Source organism: Streptopelia decaocto, assembly GCF_964273445.1.
Source record: "Streptopelia decaocto genome assembly, chromosome: 1".
Classification (NCBI taxonomy): domain Eukaryota; kingdom Metazoa; phylum Chordata; class Aves; order Columbiformes; family Columbidae; genus Streptopelia; species Streptopelia decaocto.
Genome location: NC_138663.1, coordinates 42,103,294 through 42,129,195, shown reverse-complemented (window position 1 = coordinate 42,129,195; position 25,902 = coordinate 42,103,294). Strand labels below are relative to the sequence as shown.

General features: G+C 38.6%; 1 protein-coding gene across 4 annotated transcripts in view; it reads left to right on the top strand.

The window, feature by feature from the left end:
* The first annotated feature begins 9,462 nt into the window (after positions 1 to 9,462).
* The window catches only part of ATF7IP (activating transcription factor 7 interacting protein), a 110,838-nt gene continuing 94,398 nt past the window's right edge, over positions 9,463 to 25,902 (top strand). For all 4 annotated transcript variants that reach the window (XM_082051192.1, XM_082051193.1, XM_082051191.1 and 1 more), the window contains exon 1: positions 9,463 to 9,596. The gene's annotated coding sequence lies outside the window, so the exon portion shown is untranslated. The remainder of the gene's footprint in view (positions 9,597 to 25,902) is intronic.

The window sequence follows — 25,902 nt, the reverse complement described above, 5'->3', positions numbered from 1 at the left end:
TGGGCAGCGCTCCCCCCATCCCTGTGGCGCCAGGCTAACGCTGTCCTGACGCCCAGCACCTTCCTGTGGACACCCGCTGCACCTCTCCTGCCTCAGCCCATCCTTCCACCCTTCGTTTGCCTGGTTTCGGGCCCATTCTCAAGACGGCCCCTGCTTCCTCCCCCTCCCCCACGACAGCCGCCTTCCCCTCCCCCCGCTCCACCGGCCGCGTTCCGAACCCTCCAGAGGCTCCTCGTGCCCGGAGCCCCGGTTGCCAGGCAACGCCGCTTACCTCACGCCCGTTGCCATAGTGACAGCTCCGTACGCCCCGTCCCCGCTGGGCGGGCGCAATGGCGGCCCCTCTGCGGAAGGCCCTGGGGACCCCCACGGTGTGTGGGCCACCCCACACTTCCTGGCCCAGGCTGCCCTCCCCTCTGTCTTTTGATCCGGGAGGGGCTCTCAGCTGTGCCTGGCACGGTTTCGGGACCATCATCCGCTCCATGGCTCTGAAAAAAAATATATGAAAATAGGTTGTTCGCTAAAAGCAGAGATCAGGAATTCAGGGATGCGGGGCAGTGACCCTTCATGAGCTTCGCCACAGTCATGGTTAGGCTAATGGGCAGACATATTTTTACTTCTCTACGTGCCGTATGTTGGTGGAAGTAGGCTTCTCTGAAGGAGCAGAAGAGTGCGCATGGCCAGAGTGGAGCCATCATGAAGGGATCATCATGAGTGGGAAATAAAACCCTTAGAATATTTGGGTTCCTATTGTAGGGAGCCACTCTCACCACTCTACTGGTGAACTAGCAAGTAAGTAAAACCACGGTTCTAATCCATAGCAAGAAGCAGAATGGTATAATGGAAAAGTACCAATTCCATTTCGATGTTAATACCATATGCTATTGGAAATTACAGAAAACATTATTATTATGTATATATTTTAAATTGGTTGTGTTGAATAAAATAGCTGTTACACCTATTCTGTGGTGACTGTATTATTACCACAGGTTCAAATCAGGCTTTAGTGTTTATTTTTGTAAATAAAATCTTAAGACATTTTTGGAGGATAGTAGAAGAGAATAACATTATGTATTTTCAGCTTTAACTCTCTCCAGTGCCATTTCTGATGAATGGAAACTAGGAATCTGCATAAAACACCCTAACCTTGGAAGGGGTAAATCTAGTACACATCAAGCCCAGTTGCCAGTTGCTCATGCAAATGATTGATAAACAGCTCAGAATACCCTTTCGCACCTGTTCATGATACTTCAGTCACAAGCAATGGACTTTGCAGTTATAAAGCAGATACATATCATAGCTGTTGACAAAGCAAAATGAAAATTTCTGACAAATAGCTGAAATAATGAATTGTGTCCCCTGAACAATGGAACTAACTGGGATCAGAGGAAAACAAGCTTCAGTAACACTTAATTTAGAGCTTACAAGACATGTAGCCCCTGAACATGAGCTGGTAATAGCACTTGCAGATTCTTACAATCTTAGTTCAGTTGAGGAACGAAAGCACACAGAAGACTGCTGGAAGAAAGATTAGAGAATGGAAAAGTGGAAAGAGTCAAAGGAGAGTGTGTTGCAACAGTGGCAGAGGATGACAACATTAAGGGATGGGGTAAATAGAATGGATTGAGAAGACAAATGCTTGGCAGCTCTAATTTCAATCCTACTATTTGTCATAATCAATTGGTCCTCTTCCTTTTAATTCTTCTCTTGTCATAGGCAGGCATCCATCCACTCTTCACAGCCTTCACAGCCACAGGGAATGGCTGGTATAGAATGGATGCATCTCACACAGAACTGGGAGTGGAGAAGTGATTTTAGGTTCCTGTACTGTAGGGAATGTCTCTGTGAGAAGACCCTGTTATACTACTAGAGGGATAAGAATGTTTCTATGTGTACATTTCAGCCTGTTAGCCAAATTCTAAGAAGGTCTTCTCAACAGTGGCACCTTCATTCAAATTTTGGGGACTATCCTTCCCTCATGAAAGGGGCAAGAGAGGCAACCTAAACTTATCTTCCTTCCTTCCTTCCTTCCTTCCTTCCTTCCTTCCTTCCTTCCTTCCTTCCTTCCTCCCTTCCTCCCTTCCTCCCTTCCTCCCTTCCTCCCTTCCTCCCTTCCTCCCTCCCTCCCTCCCTCCCTCCCTCCCTTCCTCCCTCCCTCCCTTCCGTTATGACCTGTAGGACCCCTACCTCAAAAATGTAAAAGCTCCTTCCTCACTTCCCCAAGCACACCCGTATCTGGAGAAATAATCTAAAATTATTCTGCTAAATAATGGAAATTAAATGTGTTATTAGGTAAGATGGTGGTACCTGGCAATGGCTGTATGCTGAGTTCCCCATTTGTTGATGGCGTTAATCAGGATCAGTGAATATTACATGTTTTGGTTAGTTACCTGCCTCAGTATTGGAAAAAATGTTTCCTATTTTCTAAGCTATATTTATACAACAAATATTGATCTTGTTCTACCACATAATAAAAAGAACCTATAGGAGGAAGTCATGAGTGAGTATTCAGAATGTGGTAAAAAACATCAGATGGCAAGTTCAATTAGGAAGAAGCTTTAAAGGCAAGATAATGATTTGTAGCAAAACTAATGGGAAACTTAACACTGATAAAACCCCAAACTTAAACAGGTTCCTTTTATACATATATAATTTTTTTTTTTTTTTTTTTTAAGAAGAATGATTGTTTTTTTAAAATTCTGACATAAATCTAGTGAGTATCGAGTTGCCTTTCATTTTCACTTTATGTCACTGTGGAGAAAATTCAACCCAAGCAGGAAATACAACAGTAGTAAAACAAACAATAATAAATAAATAAACCAAACAAGCACATTTTACATTCCACCCCTTTTCTGACAGCCAGATTTTTATTTACAAAGCCTCCATGAGGTCAATACAAGGCTGATCATCCTGTGTTTAAGAAAAAAAAGAGACCTTTCAAAATACAACTACAGAGATAATTAAACATTCTTCCTTTCAAAATACAACTACAGAGATAATTAAACATTCTTAAGTACCAATAATTTTGTAATTAATGTCTTATTGAAAAAGTTCACTGCAGCTAAATCCAAGTATTTTACTTTTTTAAGTTGTTACTAAACAACTCTGCATCTGGTTCTTCACTGGCAAATTCATAAAGATACACATAATTTATTGAGAAATTTATTACCACTATTACCACTTGGATTCATTAACTCATGAGTCTTCCACTTTCTGGAAAGATCTAAAGCATGTATTACACTGAAAAAAGCCCAAAGTTAGAGCTTAGAAAAAGAAATGGAGAAAAGAAACTGTTTCACCCTGAGGGTAAGCCTTTTTAAACAATATAGAAATTTTTCTTTCAAATAAAGTATTTGCATTTCTAAACATTCAAAAAGGTCAAATATTTTTCACTCATTTAAACTAAGTAACATGACTACACAAAAATCAGCCCACACATTTCAGATTATCTGCATAGCTCGTTTACTGAAGACATCCCATTTTTATTATATTCCAGAGGGATGTTCAGATAGATTTCTTCCAGTAGGTTGAAACATACTCCCAAGCCTCCATATTCTTCATCAGTTTCTTCTTCGTCAAAAATATTCTTAATCAGAAATATTCTTTATCAGTTTCTAAAAGTACTTAAATGTATTGAATAAAACTTAATGAGACACATGTTCATAAAACTTTACCTGTGTAATTTGGAGGTCAAGCACACTGCATCTAAGACGTATTGTGGGAGATCACACTGAGCACTAATTTCTCAGCCTCTACTGTAATAAAAATGCTACTGCAGTAATACGCATTTTTAGGGGAGAAAAGGCATCTTTCAAACCAAGCTACTTTTAGAGCAATTATCTTTGAAGTAATGGAAAGACAATTGTGTTCAGGAAGTAAGTTACATAGTGAAAAGACTCGATGAAAACCAGATTGTTCCGTGGCCACCACATGAATACATCTAGTGATTGAAAATAAACTGTATGAAAAAGAGCTAAAACCAAAAAAGCTTTTATAGCTTGACGGTTCTCCAGTATATCAGGTGCTGTTTTTATAAGTAGGTTTCACAACTTGCTCATATCAAAGAGTAAGTGGGACAATGGGAGTAAAGGTCTTTCCAAAACCCAGATTCGTGATGAGTGCTTAGAATTGACTTAATGATTAAACCCTTTGGAAAAGGATCTTCATTTAATCAGTTCCAATTGTAAATCAGGTCACATTTTGTTAAAATTACTTATTCTTTCAAAGTGTGATACACTCTTTAGCTATATGTGAAGCACAAGAATTCATGGTGCAGGTGACACTTGTTTGTATCTCAAAATACGGATAGTTTAGTGTAGTAGAAACAAATTTAACAAGCCATAAAAACATGTTTTTGTCACTTCATCATTGAACTCTGCACTTGCCACTGAATTATATAAATCCTTATGGTACAAAATACAATTTTCTTATTAAAACTGGAAATTAAGTTGGATCTGGTTTGTTATGGTGGAGGTGGAAGGTAGCAAAGGGAGAGGACAACTCAGGGGAAAAAATGACCAGTAAGTGTTTAACCTAAACATATCTGCTCAGTAAATGAAAGAATTAGTTAATACAGCAAAGTCACCACGGAGTAAGTTTTAGCAGAAAATAGCTGAACAGCAGAATATTTATTTAATGATTAGTAAAATTGATTTTTAAAAACTACTATTAAATCAGAGAGGAATAGAGTAGATTTAGGATTTTTTCCCAAATCCTCTTATTACTGTTAAAGGTAATAGATAATATTAGCATATTTTACAAAAGTCATATTACAGGAAGGTACTTAATCTACAGTGAAAAACAACCTAAGGGAAATGCCTTAAATTGCTTTAATCTATTATATTAAAATTTCCTCAAGTATTTTGGTTACCTTTACCATGTGCTCTTTGTGTGTTGTTAAGTTTATGTTTTTTAAAAAGTTTAGGAAATGTCTTAATATTATTTCATATATTTCTTCCTGCTGGCTGCACTTTAAGTTTCGGGGGGGGGGGGGGGGAGTGCCCTTATATGAAAAGGGAGTTTTAAAAAGCCTTCCTAGTGAAATTCTTAAAGTCTCAAGCAAGTAATTACATTACAGATTATGGTGTCAGAAAATGATATATTTTTTTCTTGCCAGAAATATTTCTCTTAGTGAAATTACTTTCTGGTATTATGGTGTTTCTTTTGCCCTGTGTAGGAACTGTTTATAATCAGAGAAGTCATAATGATTCCATGCTATTAGGCTATTACTATGCAAAAAATACTTATTAATCTAGTCAATTACCAAGAAAAATTAAATCTTATTGTGTTGAAAGTGTCATCCATTTAGTAGGTGACCTCTTGTATATAAATATTTTCCAGCAATGGCTTAAAAATAAAATGTACAAATAAAATTACTTTTTTCCCCCTATTGCTAACCATTTCATATGACCATATTTTAATCTCTTTAAAAGTCAGTAGCTTTCTGTATATAAAAAGCTCTGTATATAAAAAGTAGTTTTCTGTATATAAAAAGTAATTACACCTCTTCTGTGCACCACTTTTCTCTTTTTCCTTTCATCATTCCCATGTGTGACTCTACAACATTTCCATTAACAATTATTAAATCATAAGGCAAGAGTTAATATTTGGGAAATATTCAAGGTGTTAAGTCTCCTTTTTCTAACACAATTCAACATACAGAAAGAAGAATTATGCAGTTAGCTTACTAGTGATATGTAATTCATAGGTTGTGAGTTGTCCTATGACAGCTGGCAATAAGAAAATGAAATGTTCTACGCATACTTCAAGCCTTAAGTGCAGTGGAGAACTGAGAACATCAAGAAGAAATTCTGTGTTGCACATAAAATACTTCGTTGTTGTAAACTGCATTGGAATCTATTGAGTTTTTCTCTGTGATTATCATTACAATGCTTCAACACATTATCAGAGTCCTCAGACAGGGACGTCAACTACATGGACATCTGCTTTTCTGTGGTGTTAAAATTTTAGTATCTTAACTCCCGTGTATTGTTTGCTTCATAAATCACTTTCACAGAAAAAAAAGGAAAAGGAAAAAAAAGGGAAAATAAAGAAAAGCTGCTGAAGTTGTATTTTCCTGACAATTTTTCAACTTCTTGCAAAGAGTCTAAGCGATATAAGCTGATACCATTGCTTTTTTAATTTATGACTAGTCTGACTTCAGCAAGAGCAGTTGACAGAAATCTGGACTTTCACTTCCTCAGATTACTGACCTGATAATTCAAATATGATCATTGTTCTTCAATTCGAGGATATTAGCCTACTGCTTATACTGGTATCTGAAATGCCATAGCAGGGCACTTACACGCTGTAACAACTACATTAATACAACTTTGGAGTTAATTAACAAAAACCGTGGAGTATGTGAATGAAGTAAATAAAATACAGGTTGGGTTTTTTTGCTTTTAACTCGGATTGGGAATACTGCCTGAGAAAGACGTTCAAAAAAGAATACTGGCATTAAAAATATTATGGGATGTATTCTTTTGTTTTTCTATAAAACCATTTTAAAGCAATAATAAATCACCTTATATGTATTTGTAATGAAATACAATGACTGTGATAGCATAGTGAACATATTACCATAGTTTGTGCTAAGCAAAACAAGAACGAAAATAAGTCTTCCATTTAAAAATACTTTTAATGCTGATTTTCTGTTACTCTTTATTGTCTTTGTTGATTAACACGTAGTTCTGAAAACAAAATTAACTGATTTTGTTTGCTTTTTAATAGTTTGTCTTTCTATAACTGTTTCGGAGCAAAGAAAGTTATTATATTCCACTTCCACTATTGTAAAGCTTTGGTGAAGAACAAGATCACATTCTGTCTTTGCAAAAAGAATCCATCTACCAAGCTACATTTCTAGGCAATTCTCTATAAACTTTGAATTCATTTATTTCCGGTCACCTTTCAAGTAATTCTTTTGTTTATTTGTTTTAATGCCTTTCTAAACAACATTTGAAATATTTATCAGTACTTCTTAAGAGACAGCCATTGGTCTACTGAGCCTGGCAGAAACTTCCCCATGCTATTTAAGTGTGAGATTTCAATGGCAATTTTCACATTTCTGTATTTCATTACGGAACCATCTCTCTGAGTTTCTTTCAGAGATTTCTCAGTTTCTGTCCATGCGAACAATGTATAAACTCTGGACAACTGGATTCTTCAGCATTTGAAATAACAGTAGGATGTTTATAAGTAGACTTATAAAGACTTCAGAGAATGTTGGCAATCTAGATTACCGGGGATAATCACAATCAACAGCAACCCATCTCTTCTAGCAGTAGTCAATGGGTCTCCTCATTTGCTGATTAAACTGCGTCCTCTCAACAAATGGAAACAGATAGTTAGCCTGACAAATAGGATTTTTTTAAGCACTCAGATTTTTGGTACTATCTTGTCCTCAGAGATCCAAGACTTTTTTGTAATCACTCATTTCTTGCTGCATGTCTATGTTTTCTTTTTATTTCTGAGGAAAAAAAATTCAAGCTAATAGCAGCAGTTTCATATCTAAATGCAAACTTGACAAACTGTATATTTTTAAGGGTGACAAAAACATCTTCATTCTCCCTTTAGGTGCACAAAATGCACTGCAGTGGACAAAATACTATGTTGCTGTAACAGCTTCCATAGTAAGTTTAGTTTGGAATAACACCAACTGTTATCCAAAGAAATGGCTGGAGTAATACCCATTCTTCTGAAAACATGCATCTTTTAGCCAGAAAGGTAAAGTCCGTCCTGATCGACTCTCAAAGGATGTATATGCATGGACCCTGCAGAAATGCTCACCAGCTGTGAAATTTCAAGTTAAACAAGAGGTATGGCTAAGAACTGCCCACTTCTGGATAGTTCTAACCTTTTCTTTCTGAAATTAAAATTCAAGTCTTCCTTTTTCCAAGACGAAATGTTCCAGTATTGTTCCACAGCTCGAGAAAGCTAGCTATGAAAGTTTAAGAAATTACCGTTGCAGGTATCTGCCACACTTTCCCTTAGAAATCGTTGTGGAGAGCAAGATGTATGTTCATACTTCAGCAGTTAAAGTTCCCAAGCTAGTATACCTGCTTAAAGCACTGTTGCTGACGTGTTTGCACAAATTTATGGCCACATGTAAACTTTGCCTTCTTCCATCTTGGCTGTGCAATGGAAGCACGTAGCAGAGAGGTCAGGCAAACCACTGGTAATGGCAGCATCTTAGAACACTGCCCCTTGACCCACCAAGCACATCTAACGGGACTCTTACAATGGCTGTGTCATAGGTACTGTTTCATGACATGCAGGAACAGAGCGCCTTGTTGGTCAGCCTGGTCTGGATGCAACTGACAGAAAATTCATATTTAGCTTAGTCTTGAAGTAGATAAACGAGGATGCCATTTTTCATGCCTTTAGTAGGAAGAAAGTGAGCTTTATTTGCCTTAACAAAGACTGAATAGGACTCTTCATTATAGGGTTAGTAGGTGACTGGTACTTGAATCTCACCACTAGATTAGCACAGGTGATATATAAGCATTTCTGCTGAAAACTCTACACATGTCCTTCTATGCTCTTGTTCCTTCTGAGTACCTGAAGATACAACTGCCAGTCTCTCTGCTGGACCTTACCCGTGTCTCATGGAACAGACCGGCTGCTGGCAATGGTCATTGCTGCCTAGGGCTGAGGTATAAACGGCAACAAGTTCTGGACCAGATTAAAGCAGGTCCTGTGGTTTTCTCCCCATCCCACTTGCGTCCTTTAGGCAGAAATGGAGCTTGGGTGGGACACGGCCACTTGCAGATCATCCAAGATAAACCATATGCCTTCGATCCGCTTAAAGCACAACCAACAGTACTGTCTGGTTTCTTGACACTCTTGAAACCCGAAGTTCGTTATTAAAAAAACCCACCAAACCTCTGTATTTTGGCCAGTTGCAGCCTGTCATAGAGAAAACTTCGAGTTACCATGCACAGAGCCCTGAACCTTGACAAGTGAGCTGCAGCAAACGATGCAGGAAGCTGACAACACAGGCTATTTTCAGCGATGCGCAGCGGGCCTCACACAGGCTTGTGAGGTTGTCAGAGAACCTCCAGGGAGACGCAGCCCACAGCTGCTCTAGTGCGAAACCAAAGGAGGAAGAGAGGGAGGAAGGAAGGAGGTGAGGAAGGAGGGAGGGAAGGAAGGGCGGGCCGGCTGCTGCGGCTGCCCGAGCGCTGCCCCCGCCCCGCCACAGCGCCCCCTGGCAGCAACGGCCGCAGCGCGTCCCTCGGCCCCGGCACGTTATCGCGAATAACCATCCACCACCGTCCGCCAAGGGGCGGAGCCACCTGCTCATTTAAATAACCCGGCGGCTCATTTGCATGGTGCCGGGATGGCCGGCCCTGGGATTGGCCGGCTCCGAGGCAGCCCCTGCTGCCGGCCCCTGTGCCCACGGAGGGGGCGGGGTCAACAGGGAGGGGAGGGGACACGGGGCTTATTTGCATAACGGCCCGGCGCGTGCGACGGGGGAGGTGGCGTCGGTTCCTGGAGTGGGTTCTGGTTTGGAATCTGCGGCGGCAGCGCCGGGAAGGCGGGAGCGGCGGCGGCCGCGGGCGCTGGGGCAGGAGCGGCTTCGGGACGCCGGGGCACAGGTACCGCACGTCCCGCCCGGGGCGCGAGTGGCCGGGCAGCGGCAGCGCTCTGCGGAACGCTGCCCCGCGCGGCGGCGGCGGCTGCAGTGCGCATGCTCCGGGGCTGCAGCTCTGCACACGCGCCGCTGCGCGCGCTAGCAGTGGCTCAGGAGCGCAGCGCAGCTACGCGGGTGCTGCATGGGAGCACGTGACCCGGCTCCAGTGCAGGCGGCGGCGCGCATGCGCGTTGCTGTTTTCGCGCAGAGGTGGCAGCAGGTGGGGAGCGGGGTGCGGGGAGGCGCTTTCCTCTGCTCCCGACGTGTGGAGGGATCCCTGTGGCGGCCACTGCGGGTCACAGGTAGGTCTGGCGTGGGGCAGAGCGCAGCTTGAGCTCTCCGCTGCGACCTGAAGGCGTGGTGAGCTGGGCAACACCAGGCGGTTGTCTGGTAGTGTTCTGCCCTGTGCATGGGTGAGGCGAGGTGGAGGCACCTCCCACACTGCACTGGGCGGGTGTTTGGGTGGGACAGCGGCACATCCAGCTGCCTGGCGCCTCGAAAGCATTTCCATGCTCCTTGTGTGAATTGGGGTGGTGTGGCGCTGTATGCAGCCGGTGGATAACCTCACAGACGCAGGAGGTGTTGGTGTTGAGCATTGTGGTGGATGGACCTGGGAAGACCTGCGGAGAAAAATGGTTTTCTTGTTGTGTTCAATAGCGCACTGAAGAACTTAAGATTAAAGTTCCTGAAGCATCTGGGGATGCTGATTTCCTAGAAAAAAGAGTGTTTCAGTGAGGAGGGAAAAAAAAAGGCCTAGTTGTGCCTCATTTATGTGGTGTTGTTGGTAAACAAGGCCCGAGTGGCTACTCCATGTTGTCATGGAGGCCCACATCAAACAATATCGCAAAAGTTAATAGTTTAAGCAGTATGTACATAGAATCATAGAGTGAATCTTGGGGTTGTTCTGTGCAGGAATAGGAGTTGGACTCAATGGTCCTTGTGGGTTCTTCCCATAAAAACTGAATGTTAGAACTTCTAATTTTCTTTGAGCTTAAGCATTTAAAATATTGAACCTGTGTTCATGGTTAAGCATTTAACATTTTAATTCTGATGTGACATTGGGGCCTGTTAGAGGTGTAACATTGTCCTCAAGCATTTTTTTTTTCTTTTATCTGGTGTATCCTTGTTAGGTCTCCTAATCTTTGATAGATATTCAAGGACAATGCCTGCATTAGAATATTTTGTTGTATAATAGTAATCTTGAAATAAATTACTTATGGTAATGTTAGTGTGACCCTTAAAACAGATGGACTTACTGAATAGGAAAATTGGATGGAATTGTTGATGGAAAAATATTCTCATAAAATAAAGGGGTGAATACCTCAGTTGTTGTAGGCAACAGTCTATCAGCCTCAAACTGTAGTCTTCATGCAGTCACAGAAAAATAACGATTGTGCATCTAGTCTTCTTATTTGACATACTAATTGGCGGAAGTATTTAATAAACGTGTTTGGTCAATATTCCACATTATACAAGCAAATACAATACTATTATGAAAAAGAATTATTGGAATTTTCACCTGCAAGATCTATACATTCTACAAGCATGCTGATGGGCTCTCTTTTGCAAGTTAAAATATATTTGGGGCCATCATGTGTTATACCAGTTTGATCCAGTTACAATTATTACAGTTATTAATATTTATTTTAGATTTAGGTTTTTAAAAAATAAAATTGTGAAGAATGTGCTACTTTCTACTTAAATCTGAAATTGATAAGTTAAATATGAAATCTGTATGCAAACAGCAGATATCGGTGTAAGAAATAAGTATGTTTTTCTGATTAGGTGCTGGTCGTACAGTACTACAGGAAGGTACGAAGGAGAGTATTACCTCAAATACAAAGAATTCTTTGGAAGGGGGAAAACAAAACAAAAAACACTACAAAAACCCACTGCAATTTGATGTATGATCTTGGGTTGGTAATATCTCAGTCTTCAGATCTCTGAAATGAGGTTAATGGTGGTTGTGAGGCCCATCTTAAAATGAATTCACTACTGAAAGCATGAGGACTTGTGCAATTCATGAATCATGGCAACAACACCCACTATTTATTCCTCAAGTTCGGCAGTTATCTTATTATTTTGTATGTTCCAGAAATATCCAATCAAGCTCCTATGTACATATAATCCAGAAAGGAATTGTACTAGTGATTTTGGCTAGCAATACATTTTTTTGATAAATGCAGAATAATTAAAGTACAGAAAAACTTGTTTTGTCAGTGTTTATAAGGAACCGCTCATTGTGTGTTCTTTTTCAAAGAATTTCAAGAGTTGTTTGTGTTCTCATCATTATGTTCTTAGTTTAGTAGTCTTACTGTGTTGCTTGGAGTAAAAGGCTTTTTAACAGCTGCAGCCTTGCTACCAAGTGTAGCAGTGCTGAACTTATGCTTGCCGTGATAATCTGGGAACAGTGTTGAATTTTGCTGTATGAATTAATTTGACAAGACTATATCGAATGTTGTGTAGGTTTGAAACTGATCATAATATAACTGATTCATAGAGGGATACAATAATTATATACATCAATTGAAATAGTCATTTTGAAGCTTTTATTGAGGGACCTCTTAATTCTCTTCTCCTAGCTATTGCGAAGTCCGTTTTCAGCAAGATGCTAATCCAGATAGATAAGCATACACGCCATACTCTGCTGCATTTGCTGATACTTCCTGCTTTAGCTTGTATTGTTCTGCCCATTTCACATATTTAGAAGACCAACCTTAACTGTAGTATGTTAGTTTTCCTGTAAAGGGTCCTTTAGTAATGCTTCCATTTGGGGAATAAACAGAAAATATAGTATAATATTTTTTCCTCCCAGCACAGAAGGTGATCTTGCTAGCCAAGAAACTGAACAACCTAGGAATAAAAATTTAATTTTAATTAAATTTTAGTTTAATTTTAAATACTGATTTTTCATAATCTGTTGCAAAGAGAGACAGTTTACATGTTAAACAATTTTTAAAATCCTATTTTAGTAACTGATTTTTAATTAGCAACTAAATCCTCATTTTCCTTATGTTTTTTTGTGATTTTTGGGGAGAAGGCTTTTTTTCTGTTACAAACAGACAGTATTTCCACAGTGAAAAGTAACTGACCAGAAAAATTACGTTTTCTCCCCATCTAGATGTTTTTAAGAGTATAATCATTAAGTAGGCTTATCTGGGCTTATTGTCAGAAACTGTATTTAAACAAAAAATCTCAAGGTTATTCATGAAATGTAGATAGTAAGGCGAGAAGATACAAGTATGTTACTCTCATCTAAATAGTTTGCAAATTGAATGCATTTTTTTCCATTTGCTCTCCACCTGGTGTTTTTCTATATTGTGGGCTAGTTATAAGTTTGAGTTTATTTTGGAAATTACTGCAGTGACACAGATGTACATCACAGTTTTTGTAATGCATATTAGATGAGAAAAATAAGTTGCACATTATAAAATTGTTATGATACGTGAATTTGGGTTTCTTTCTTTGGCTTTTTTCTTTCTTTCCCAATGTATTTTTATATAATATTTCTCTTAAATGTGGTGAAATCCAGTGTTGTTAATATTTTCCAGTTAAATCTCTGCCTGGACTCTTCTCTTTAGTATGTGACGTTACTCTGAGAGATTTACTTCCGCACCCAAAACAATTGGGAACTCATAAACTGACCAACACACATGAAGCTTTCATGATCCATATTTGTAATTGCGGGATTTCAGTTATACTCATTGCACTATATGCTGTACTGTATGGAAAAAACAAACAAACCAATCCAAACCCCCCTCTTTTCTGGTTCCACCATACTGTAAGAAACTGTTAATCAAGCAGCAGTGACTTATCCAAATTCAGGATGGTTCATCGAGGAGGAGTGGTTTATCCAAATACAGGATGGAGAGCAAGATAGGGTTGTTGTATGGGGCAACAAAAAAGTAGATTTTTTTTATTTTTTTTTTTTTTTTTTTTTGGTGGCTCCTTAGGAAGCAGAGAGAAAGTTAGGTTGTTCTCTAAAGTAATCTCTGTAATCAGCTCTTCTTGTTAATCTGGACAGTTACAGAATGTCTTAATCTCTGAATAAAGTTTAGATATAATCTGTGTAATAGTTCATATCTTAAATTTCTGTAGCTCTGTTTTGTTCTGGGTATTAAAACTTGGTGCCTGATCACACAGAAGGTAAATGTGATTACTTTAGCTTTGAAATTTTTTCAGTCAGGAGGATCTGGAGCATATATTTTGTCAGCCTTTGAGTTCTGGTTATCTTTTTAAAAGCAAAATTTTGTATGATGTTGCGGGATCGCAGTTTTCATTCACCTGCAGAGGTTTTGTGTATCATTTGTAATACGTTTAGGTGTGTTTTTTGTTTGTGTGGGATTTTTTTTTCCTCCCTGTTTCTGTAGCAATGGGGTCAGAAAATCGTATGTAGAATGTTTGAGTGTCTGGAAGCATCTGATCATTGAAGTTCATTATTAGCTTGCAGATCAGAACATAAAAGTGCCTGTGATCAGTTTTAGAGGTACTGATATTAGTTATCCAGAAACTGGATCTGCAGAATGCTTTAGAATTTTTTTTAGGATGGTAAAATTTGAACTAAACCAATACATTCTCTAGCTTTTTGGGTTGTAAACCATTGAATTGTGATTCAGAAATGGCAGTCTGTTTTGTTTGGTTGTCTTGGGGTATTTTGGTCTTTTAGTTGCATATTCTAGTTTTAGTTAACATTCTAGTTCTTACCTTTGTTGTATCTTGACTATTTGTGTGCATATATGCAAAAAATTATCCCAAAGTTGAGAGCAGAATTTCAGCTACGCTTGATTTTTATATGGCTTTGTGTTTATGTTTTCATTTGAGGTTATACTAGACAGTATTAAACAAAAACCAGAATGCTGTTAATGAAAAATAAATGCCTGCATGAAAGTTTAAAAATGCATGAATAGGGTTATTAAATGGCTTTTACAAATGTCACTAATAAGACAAATGTGTTTAACAAATATAAATTATCTTTTTTTGCTTAAGCAGAAAATTGCAAAACAGGTTTGTGACAAAAATGTTTAATTGTGCCACAGCCCTACAAGTGTTAACAGAAACCTTCTCAGTTCTAGTATAGTAGTACAATTTTGTGTGATCAATGTTTGTCACTGTTCTGTCCTTAGTATTTCTTGGAAGACTTGTCGGTTTTCAGTAAATTTGACAGAGTAGTAAGTATCAGAGATAATTAATTCCTGCAAATTTTGTGAAAATAAGCAGCTGGGGTGAGGAGTGGTTACCATTGTCCCCAGTGAGAAAACCTGGCAGTTAGATGTTTTAGGGGAATAACTTGCTGTCCGTCAGGACATAGGTGTTGTCTGTCTGTCAAAGCAGTATGGAGGCTGTCACATCAACATGCAGCTTCGGACTAGACGCGTAGGTGCATTCACTTCCCAATGTGGTAAGGCACCAACAATAACCTCAGGTTACTCTGATAAAAAGCAGCAAGATGATGTCTATAAATCTGCAGGAAATGTGGTTTCATTACTTCCATCGTTCACTAATTATTTTGTTTAGTACCACTGCAGGATACTTTTCTTAGTAATGTGTCCTTCGTGGTGTAGCTGAAGGCATAATAGTAACTATGTGGTATTAAACAAATGCCTGATCCCCAGTTGGATGTCGGCTTCCATCATATCACTGTGGAGGAATTCAGAACCCTATGTGTATATATTGTATAAATGCTCTTTCTGTTCCTTTCGGATTTATGAGTAACTAAAAAAAAATCTGTGCCCTTTAAGATGTTTTATTTTGAGCTGTGCATATTATACATTTATGACTAAAAACTTGTTTGTTGTGTTTAACTTGGCTATTTTTAATACAGGAAAAATGTTTTTCTCTTCTAAACCCAATTTCTGAAAATGCTCTTAAGTAAATTCACATACTCAAAACACAAGTTTTATGAATGATATGACTCTGGATATGTCAGCTAGCTGTTAAAATAACCTGTATATTTGATCCATCATTTTGTGCTGTTGTAAGCATTATCCTCCATTTCACAATCGTGTAAAGAAATGCTATGGCAGAGAACAGGAAAAAAAAAAACAACAAATGCACAACAATGACAACAAAGCCCCCACAAACAACGAACAAACCCCAACAACAAAAACTAAAAAAAAAAACCTGACATGAAAGGTTTCTTCTACCTTTGCCTCCAACTTCCTGCAGTTTCCAGAAAGATAATTTTGAAAAGATGTTGCATTCTGTTTTTTAAGCCTTTCAAAATGTGTTTAGTAGCAAACTAGGACATAAATGTACATGCTTGACTTAAGTCAATACATTGAAAATTTCCTTTATTGGTTCTACCAGCAAGTAGATTGGAATTAGGGGAAGACCTCAAATGTTGTGCAGGCTTTGACTTTCTGGACTCTAGTGTTCCATGTCTCATGATCATGGCGGACTATTTCTTTTCCCCAGTAGCTTAAGTAGTTTTTATCTGTGAAGTTCTTGCAGTCCGAGGTGAGAGTTGAGATGTTTCTTTGCGTTAGCCTACTGACCTGGGTAAATAAAGGAATAAAGGAGGCTTTCAGTAGATGGTCTGTTGACCCTTTAATTCAGATGCAAACAGTAGTAGTCTCTCACAAATTTAATCTATGTAAGGACTGTTTTGTCCACTTAGTGTTTAATTAGCACACATTAAAAAAAAAAATCAAAACACAACAAAACATTAAAGAACAACAGAAGAAGAGGGTAAATGAGAAAAGTGAACGAGATGTGGTTTGTACACAAGGAAATTTGGATGATATGTAGCAAACTGGTTTCTAAGCGTATAATTAGAGCAAAAGAAATTATTTGGCTACTGTTGTAAGGTGAAATGGCATAAAACCCTGTGTGGAATTTTCTGCCTCCCCTTTATTCTTCAGGGTAGGAGCCCTAGTATAAAGTCTGACTCTTATGTAATGACATTATAAGATGGGGGGTGGGGTGATATACAGGGCAACAATTAGAGAAATAACAGGGTACCATTCTCTTGAGTTTCTTGTTTGATGTTCATGGGAAGGTTGGAAAAAGAAAGCTGAGTTTTAAAGTCTAACTTATAAGTAGAATAATTGAACTTGCTGAGATGATACTGCAGCATGTTGACATGTCATGAAAAGAGGGCAGAGTTAAGGTTGTTTGAAGTTTCTGTTATGTGATTAAGAGAAATCTAAACATAACAGGTTAAGTTTGAATTTCATTTTGCATCTTTTTAAAATAACCAGTTATTTAATTTTTCATTTTTAGAGTCTATGTATAGATGCTCCCCTAAGTAGCAATAAAAAAATTGTGGTCCCACGCTAATACATGAATTCCACATTAGTGTAGGTTCACTTCAATATTTCCTGGACCAAAACATTCTGATGTGAGTTATTTCACTCCTAATTTTGTGTTTAATTAAATGTCAGGTTTTATTTTTAAATTAGTTTTGTTAATGTTTTTAACATATTAACACACTGTGTACGTTAAGTAAAAAAACCCTGAAGTGAATTCTTGAAGAAATACATATTGTTTCTTACCATTCAGCTAGATTTTTTACAACTAGGTGTCTATATTAACATACTGGTAGCTCTGCATGTTCATGAAGCTTTCTGACAATGTAAGACAATTGACTGCAGCAACTGGAGTGTGACATGGGTTCTGTTTTCTCTGGATCAGTGGAAGTATTCTCTGGAATTTTTTTTTTGCCAAGTAGCTATGCTTATTCAAACCTATTTAAGTCATTGAGTTTACATATATAGAGATCCAGGACTGAATGTTAGAGAGTGCGGTGTTGTACAAGTGGAGCTCTTGGGTTTTTGCTGAGCTTCTAGGACTGGAAGTCAGAATTTACCTTTTGATGTAGGAATTTTGCAGGTGTGCTAAAAAAGCATTGCTACTGTGGAGATCAAAGTGTATGTATATCTGTCATATAAATTAAATACTAAGTTTGAGTTTTTAAACATTCCAGGTTACTGTAAATCCCTGTAAGCTGAAGGTATTCTACGTATGAAGTTCGGAGTAAGCAAAATGGGATTATAACTGGCTAATAGAATACATTTCTTTTGAATTCATCGTAAGCTTGGTTTTTGATTTAGCAATTGGACTTACTGAAGAAAAGCTTCAGTGTAGTGGGTAATTTTAAATTAATTGTAATGAAGTTGTTCTTCAGTCATCACAAATTTGGTTTTGAGACTTGCATTTTGGGCATTTGAACTTCAAGAATGTTTTAATTTAGTCCTCTGAATCTGTACAGTATTATCAAAGATCATAATCAATGTACTTGTTCACATGTATGTGGCATGTGATTTTTCTTGTGTTGCAAATCGGCCTTTTCCTTTCGTCCTTGTATTAACAAGATGGTGTAATACAACATTTTAAAAGTTTGAAATGCTGTTATGCTGATCGGTGCATCAGACAACTACTGCTGGCATTATTAATCAGTCCTGAAATAACCAGCTGTAGCTGGCAACAGACATGTGCAGTTATGTAAATTTAGACATTTTCATAAAAGAAGTAGATGGAGGGCATGCTCTCCCATTTTTTGACGTGGCTTACTGCGTTGGGCTACTTTTGGATTGCAAAGACTATTTTTTGGTAGAAGGTTAGGAATAATTCAACATTACATTCCTTCAGGATCGCCCTGTGTGCACTTGCAGTTACTTTGTTATAAAATAGGCATATTTGGATTTTGTAGAAGAGGTATGTATGATGAAGTGAGGCAGTTACAGAGGAGCTCCCTCCAGAACTGACTGACCATTTCCTGGACAAAAGTAGGTGATTGGAGTTAATGAACAGATACCAAAGAGGAACCTGTATTATAAGGTTGGTGCAAAAGTAATTGCGGTTTTGGACTGTGAATTTTAAATCATTACAACTAGGCTCAAACACATCTTTATTACTCAACATAGGAACCATTACAATCAACACAGTTTTGCTAATGAGAAGTAAGTTTGTTTATTCCTGTAGTGTAAAAATCCATGCTTTGGGATTTGACGAACTGTTGGAAAGCATTTTCTGCATCCTACTGGTCGTGGAAGCTTTTTATCTCCAGAAAGGTGTCAAGATGCTTGAAGAAGTGGTAGTCAGCTGGTGGGAGGTCAGGTGAATATGGTGGATGAGGCAAAACTTCATAGTGTCCAGTCCATTCAACTTTTGTGTGACATGTGGTTGGGCATTGTTGTGGAGAATAATCCGGCCCTTTCTGATGACCAATGCTGGCTGCAGGTGTTGCAGTTTTTGGTGCATCTCATCAATTTGCTGAGCAGACTTCTCAGATGCAATGGTTTTACTGGGATTCAGAAAGCTGTAGTGGATCAGAGCAGCAGCAGATCACCACACAGTGACTGTGACCTTTTCTGGTGCAAGTTTGGCTTTGGGCAGTGCTTTGGAGGCTCTTCTTGGTTCAACCACTGGTTGTTGACAGTTGTCATATAAAATCTACTTTGATCACATATCACAATCTGATCAAGAAATAGTTCATTGTTGTTGTGTAGAAGAGGACACTTCAAAATGATTATTTTTTTTTTAATTTTCAGTCAGCTCAAGAGGCACTTACTTATCAAGCTTTTTCACCTTTGCAATTAGCTTCAAATGCTAAATGACTGTAGAATGGTTGACGTTGAGTTCTTCAGAGATTCTCATGCAGTTGTAAGAGGATCAGCTTTGATGACTGCTCTCAGTTGGTCATTGTCAACTCCCGATGGCCAGCCACCACGCTCGTCATCTTCAAGGCTTTTGGCTCCTTTGTGACGCTTCTTGACCCACCACTGCACTGTACGTTTGTTAGCAGTTCCTGGGCCAAATGCGTTGTTTGCTGAGAGTTGTCTCTGCCATTTATGACCCATATAAGAAAATGGCTCAAATTTGCTTCTTGCCTGACGTAATTTCCTTAGTCTAAAATAAATATAAAATAAGCAGCAAGTAATAAGTCAGCAAAAAAGGATGAAGTGAGAAAAGCACATGAAAGTGACATATAACCAGATTTATTTAAGAATGTGTTCCAATATCAAATGGCAAATTTCAACAATGCAAAAACTGCAGTTCTTTTTGCACCATCATAATGCCTTAAGTTCTGTTTGTGCTAAAATTGTGTATTTCTTTGACAAGCCCTCTGCCCCTCGCATAGGTTCCCAAACCAGTTCTTTAGGAACAAATTACTCAGTATAGTTACAACAACATTCTAGCAAAATTGTTGAGGGGATTCTAGACATGTTTGTTCTTTGAAAGACTTACATAACATACTGCATCATTTATAAAGAATAAGGTACTTCATTTCTGTGGGCACTGGAGTTCTAGAGTGTTCTTGGGGTTTTTTGCTAGCTTCCTTATTTATAAAGTGAACTTCCCTCTCCTCCCAGTAAACCTATTTTATTGGGCAACTAATATTATGCAATATTTCAAAATAGGTGGTGCTGTTAAAAGGTATAGATCAGTCTATTAGGCTTTTTTTAACAAAAAAAAAAAAGACTGAAATGAGGCTGCTCTTGAAAAGTATTCCCTAATATTTGTCAGTTTTATGCATGATCTGGCTCTGTATCTGTGGCTGCTAATATGTGACATGGATTCTGAACTGCCTGGAGTCAGGAGGGATTTGAAATACGCGATACAAATCCTGTATCACAGACCTAGCAGGGCTGCATCTCGGTGGTTTTCAGTTTATTTTACTTTTCTCTTTCCCAGTGGTGCTCTGAGTAGCTGCAATGTTGCATTAACCATTTTTTGCCTGGCAAAGAAACCGTTCCTCTGGCCCCCCCCTCTGCCTGTGCAGTTTCTTGCAGTGTGGCAAAGAGGGAGGTGCTTTGCTCTATAAATATTTTATCCACTAGCGAGTTGTCACAGAGTGGCTGGTCATGAGTGCACATGGCAGCCATCTTAATCACCTTTCAGTGCAGCTGAGACAGTACAGTTTCAAAATGGCTGACGAAGTGCTCCTCATGGCAGCAGTTTAGCTTGGCTGCATGCAAATGAGCAGAGCTGTTGGCATCACATGCTCTAGACCTTGGAGGTAAGCACTGGCTTTGCTTTGCTGAGGAACAGACTTTGTTTAGGCAAAATCAACTAATTTTAAGCTGTATAAAATATCTTAGATATTTTCCTGGTTTTTTGTCAGCAGGATTTTAGTGTGTTGAGTTATTTTGGTTTGTTTTATTTGGTGTATGTGTTTATGTGTTGGCTTTTATTTTTTTCCCCTCACGGAATTAATTTATAGACTTCTGTACTTTCTCAGTTATGTGGTAGGTTGGGTGGGGCAGGAGAGGCCAAAGGTCACACCCCTATGTCTCGCTAATCAAATTACTTCATTTTGGCTTACTTCCTTAAAAGGCTAGAAGAGTTCTCACTTTATGCTGCGCTTTCTCAGAAGCTTGCTTCATACTTCAACTAAAACATAAATTCTCCATGAACTTTGTTAGATTTTTGTAACCAAGTGGTAAGATTTACATTTGATTATCACATTTTCAACATGTAACTTTTTCCAGTGGTAGAACTACAAAATTTGCGTAAATACATGGGAATAGCAATGATTACGTACGTGATAACTATTTTTCAGGTAGCAGTTATTTGCAGAACTACTACAAATGATAGAATGAAAGATTCAAGGTAAATAATTTTTTCTTTTGTATAACTTAATTGAAATACGAGTTCCAATGTGCTAGTGGTTTCACATGGCTTGATCCTTTCCTTGTGTGTTACTGGTTGGTGCCCTGCCTGTCTGTCATGCTCAGCACTCAAAGGTAGCTGGTAGGTGTCAGCATCCAGGGACATAAAGGTGGGAGAAAAGCAGTGCTCAGTTTTTTTCCTCTGGAGAGGGGGCGAACAGAAAAGGAGGAGAAAGATGACATTTTTCCTTGCAAATCACTCATTATCTGGTTTTGTGTCTGTGTCATTATATCTAGTTGAGGTCTTTATGGGATCTTAAGCTGGATATGAGTTAATTTGAGAGTAAATAAATAGGGAATTACTTGGAAGTTCCCCAGAAACGTATTGGGAGCAGCAGAAGTGCTGAATAACTCATCAGGATGTAGCTCATAGTATTTTCTTGTTTGAAATTGAACTTAGTGCTAAGGATGTCAAAGTCCATACTAAACACCTAAAAGCTTAGTCTTCCATCAGTATTTTTGCACATTACTTTGGTGCTTTTCACATACTCTCTAACAAGGCACTGGTTTAAATGAGTTTTTAAATATCTATTCCCATAAATGGTCTTCTACAGTTAATGACAAGTATACTGTTTATAAAGAAACCATGAATACTTTATATTTATTGAAGGGGGGGAAATTTTATGTTTAAAATGTACTTTACCATACACATCCTGTGGTGGTGTTTTGTTTTGGCATCTATTGTTTGGGTTTTTTGGTTAAAGGAGCATATGAAAATGTTATAAAACATTAAGCGTATAAAAATTGTCAAGTGCTACTGGTTCTGTTGGTTTGGGGTTTTTATTAACTCACTCTTTAATGGGAACATGAAAAGAAAAAGTAGTGTATTTTTTGACAATCATTGTAAGGAGTGGTTCCTCACATGTATTATGTTTGAGTAAGATATTGTACGTTCACACCACATCTTTCAAACGGTGCTTTTTGTGCCTTTTTAGTTGCCCATGTTTTCTTCTGTGAGCTGAGTAAGCTCACTCCTATTTTACAGCAAAGGCACAAAGAGATTGCCACAGTTCAGAGGAAAACTCTCGTCTCCATGTCTTCCCTTTTGTTTACTTTGCTCTTTAACAGGCCATTTTGAAAACTGCATGAGTCTTGGAAGTTCTGTACAAAATGACTGGCCCAGCAGGGAGCTATAGCCTTTTGTTGTAGAGAGCTGGGTGGGGTGATGTGGTTTGGGTTTCGGTTTCTTTGGTTGGGTTTCGGTTTTCTTTCCTGAAGTGGGTGTTGGAATGCATGAAGTATGGTAACTGGTAACTTTTGAAACCTGTGATGCATATGGAACACATCCCTGTTTTGAGAAGTAATGCTTGTGATGCTTGCTATACAGTAGTACTGGTAGCTGACAGCGTGATCTCTTTTCCCTCCCATGGTGTTAACAGTTTGTTCTTTAGTACTCAAGAAAATGAAAAACACAGATTTACCTGCATGGGAGCAAGGTACTTCAGTGGATGCTAAAAAAATATGCTTTTATTAATTATATAAATACGGTGTTCATTATTTGAATTAGAAATAGCTGTGTATAATGAATTAACAGCTTCAACTGAAGTGATTGCTATGTATTTTTAATGTGCGATGCATTTTCAGACTCTGCTCAATGTTCTTGTGTCTCCATTTTCTCCACTTATGAGACCTGCTACATTCTAGAACAATTAGCTTTGTGCTGCTGATCGGTAAACTTGAAGCACAGGCTTTCAGAATTAAAGAAATTGCTAATAGGGCAGCAGTCTCAAATACATGTGACTTTCAAAGAGGAATACCCAACAACAGTTTACTCTCTGAAGGAGTGTATAGATTCACTTTTTTTTTCAATTTTTATTTTTTTTAAATTGTGTATTTGACTATAGGGACATGATTCTACTTTATTTTAATTTGTACTCCAACTATTTGGATAGTTTTTCATTACTGCATAGTACTTGCTTGGAACCATTTTAACATGGCTTGATTATGTTCTTAAAACTCCTAATCATCTCAATTCATACAGCTGCATGTTCTATTTTGGTAGATATTTTGGGAGCAAACAATTTCAGGCAGGATTCGAAACAAACTGGAATGGACTGCTGAATTAACACAATACTGTTTAATGCATGCAAATCACTTTCATACACCTGACCTGTTTGGTTCTTTAGGTACAAGAAATACATGGTTACCAAGTTCTTAGAACTGTTTTGAATATTAAATACTTAATCACATTATGACTATTATTAAACAGTTTAATTGGAATTTTATTTTTAGCTGTAAACTTTACTGTTTTTTCTCAATAATGTAGTGTCTTTGAAGAGATTATTAGTATGTAGTAATGTTAATTTTTTTCTTCATCATCTTGATTTGCAGGCTGAGATCTGTCAGCTTTTCGGTATTTGTTTAGTAACTGAGAATTCTTCATGTAAATTTAAGTGAGCAAATACAGGGTGTTTTTCTAAAGTTGATAAGGACTCAAACTGAGTACTTCCTGAAATAAAGGCAGTGCAAAATTAGGCTCTGTTACTGCCTGGAAGTTACCCATTTCAGACACTTTCTTCCCCCTTTTCTCCAGTGGAAAAGTGGATACAGCCAGTGTCAGCCTCCCCCACCCCCCTCCCTTTCCTGCCTTCCCTGCTTATTCTGTTGGTATAGGCTTGTGGTTGTAAAATATGTTGAAGTAAACCACACTGGCTAGGATAATGGTTTGATAGACAGTTCTCTGCTTCAGAAATTAACAACATTATCTGTGTCTTTCAAAGACCAGTGGGAGAAAAACTTGAAAACTGACAAATTTCTAGCTGACGCGCATGATAATTTGTTCTGTTTCGTGCTTTGGAGAAGAGGCAAAGTTGGAGGGGAAGGTGGTGTTTTGGAATGTGTGTGTGTTGCCTACAGAAGGCCCAAGGTCTTTCATTTTCTTTTGCTCTGTGGTGGGATTTTGGTTTGGTTTTGTTCTGTAGATCAAGCTGTTAGTGACAGAATTTATTTTATTTTATTTTTTTAAGACTTTGCCAATTAAATGCTTTAGTATCTAAAATTATATCTGAATTGGGCAAATCATTCTGTGGCAGACTTTTTTGTACCTTTCTCTTCCGAAATTAAAAAACTGACATTTAAAATTTGAGGATGCTGTCTTTGATATGTACCAAATGCAACTATACAGCTAATAGTGATTACTTGGAATGCAACTGGCATTATTTTTTACTGTAACATCTGCTCAAGGTGACATCTGATGCGAGACTATGAAACTGTGTGCATGTGGGAGGAAGAATCTGGTTAACTGGCTTTGAGAAGGCAAAGTGATAAAAGCTCTCTGGTGTTTCCACTAACTGCATGCTAAACATGAGGAAGGCAGGAAGGAATTTTGGCTTTTTCTGTAGAGGCAGAATATAATTGAGTATGCTGTTTATTTTCTGAGGTTAGACCCTTGCATTAAAAAAAGAAAAAAGACAAAAGAGCACATGGTAACCCTGCCCCCCACCAAAAAAAAAAAAAAGGTAGGAAAAAAATAATCCATGACGTGTTTTGGAAGCAGCTGAAGTGATCCCTGTGCTAGTTCTCAGGGCGGGCTGTGGCGGCCGGGGGACAGGAAGCCGCTGTCTGGGGCTCAGCGAGCCCCTGGTCACTGGAGCTCAGCGCCTGCTCAGAGGCGGCCCCTGTCCCCGCACAAGCCAGCCGGTGCGTTTCTGATTAATGAAGCAGTCACTCCTCCTCTGCGTAAAAACATTCTGTGTTTGAAAACGAGCTTTTATGATCGCTAGTGGTGCGAGAGACAAGAAGGCGCAGAGAGGAAGAGGCAGCTCCGCGACTGGGGGTGACTCTGCCAGAAGGTTCTGGAAGCGGGGTGGTGCCTCCCCCAGGCCCCCCCAGATGGCAGATGGAGAGCTCGCCCTCGGGGCTGCCGGCAAACTCTGGCCTGGACTTCCCTGAGCGGACTGGAGCCAAGAACAGAAAATGCTCCGAGTAAAGGCTCTTATTTTGCAGTAACTGTTTTACTGTGTTGAGAATCGCACTGTTATTCTGATAGTTGTGCACAAGGCTGTAGAGCTGGGCGGGGGGGCTGGCTGTATGTGGGAACCACAAGGGCTTTTTTCTTTTTTTTTCCTTTTCCTTTTTTTTTTTTTTTTTTTTTTTTTTAAAGCAGCATTGCTGCCCTTTATTTTTAAGCTCAGAGGCTGTTCATCTGATGATTCATTCTGCAAATGATAACAGCGTCACTGAAAGATGTACTCTGCACAGCACTTAAATGTGCTAACATAGACAAATCTGTCTGAAAGTAAGATAAATCGGAAGATATGTGTGACATAAAAGAAGAGCAATACCAGATCACTGGTATAGTTAATGGCTGTCATTTTAATATGACAGCCACTCTGGAAAAGTAATTATTTTTCTCCCTTGTGCATCACTCTAGGCTTTTGGATACAACAGCTGAGGATGAATTGTAATAACCAATGAAGAGTAATTTGCATTACTAAATAGTTTCACACACAAATTTCATATCTTTTTGACATCACAGATGAGTGGATTGTGTTATGCTCAAATAACCTAGAACGAGCCATACAGCAAATTACACTTACAGTGGAAAAGGTGACATATTAAGTAATTTGACTGTATATAGCCTTGACACTGCTGGCATTCTAAAGAGGAACAATGCAGGGAACTAGAAGAGGCCCATGGCACAAAGTAGGCTCTTCTAGT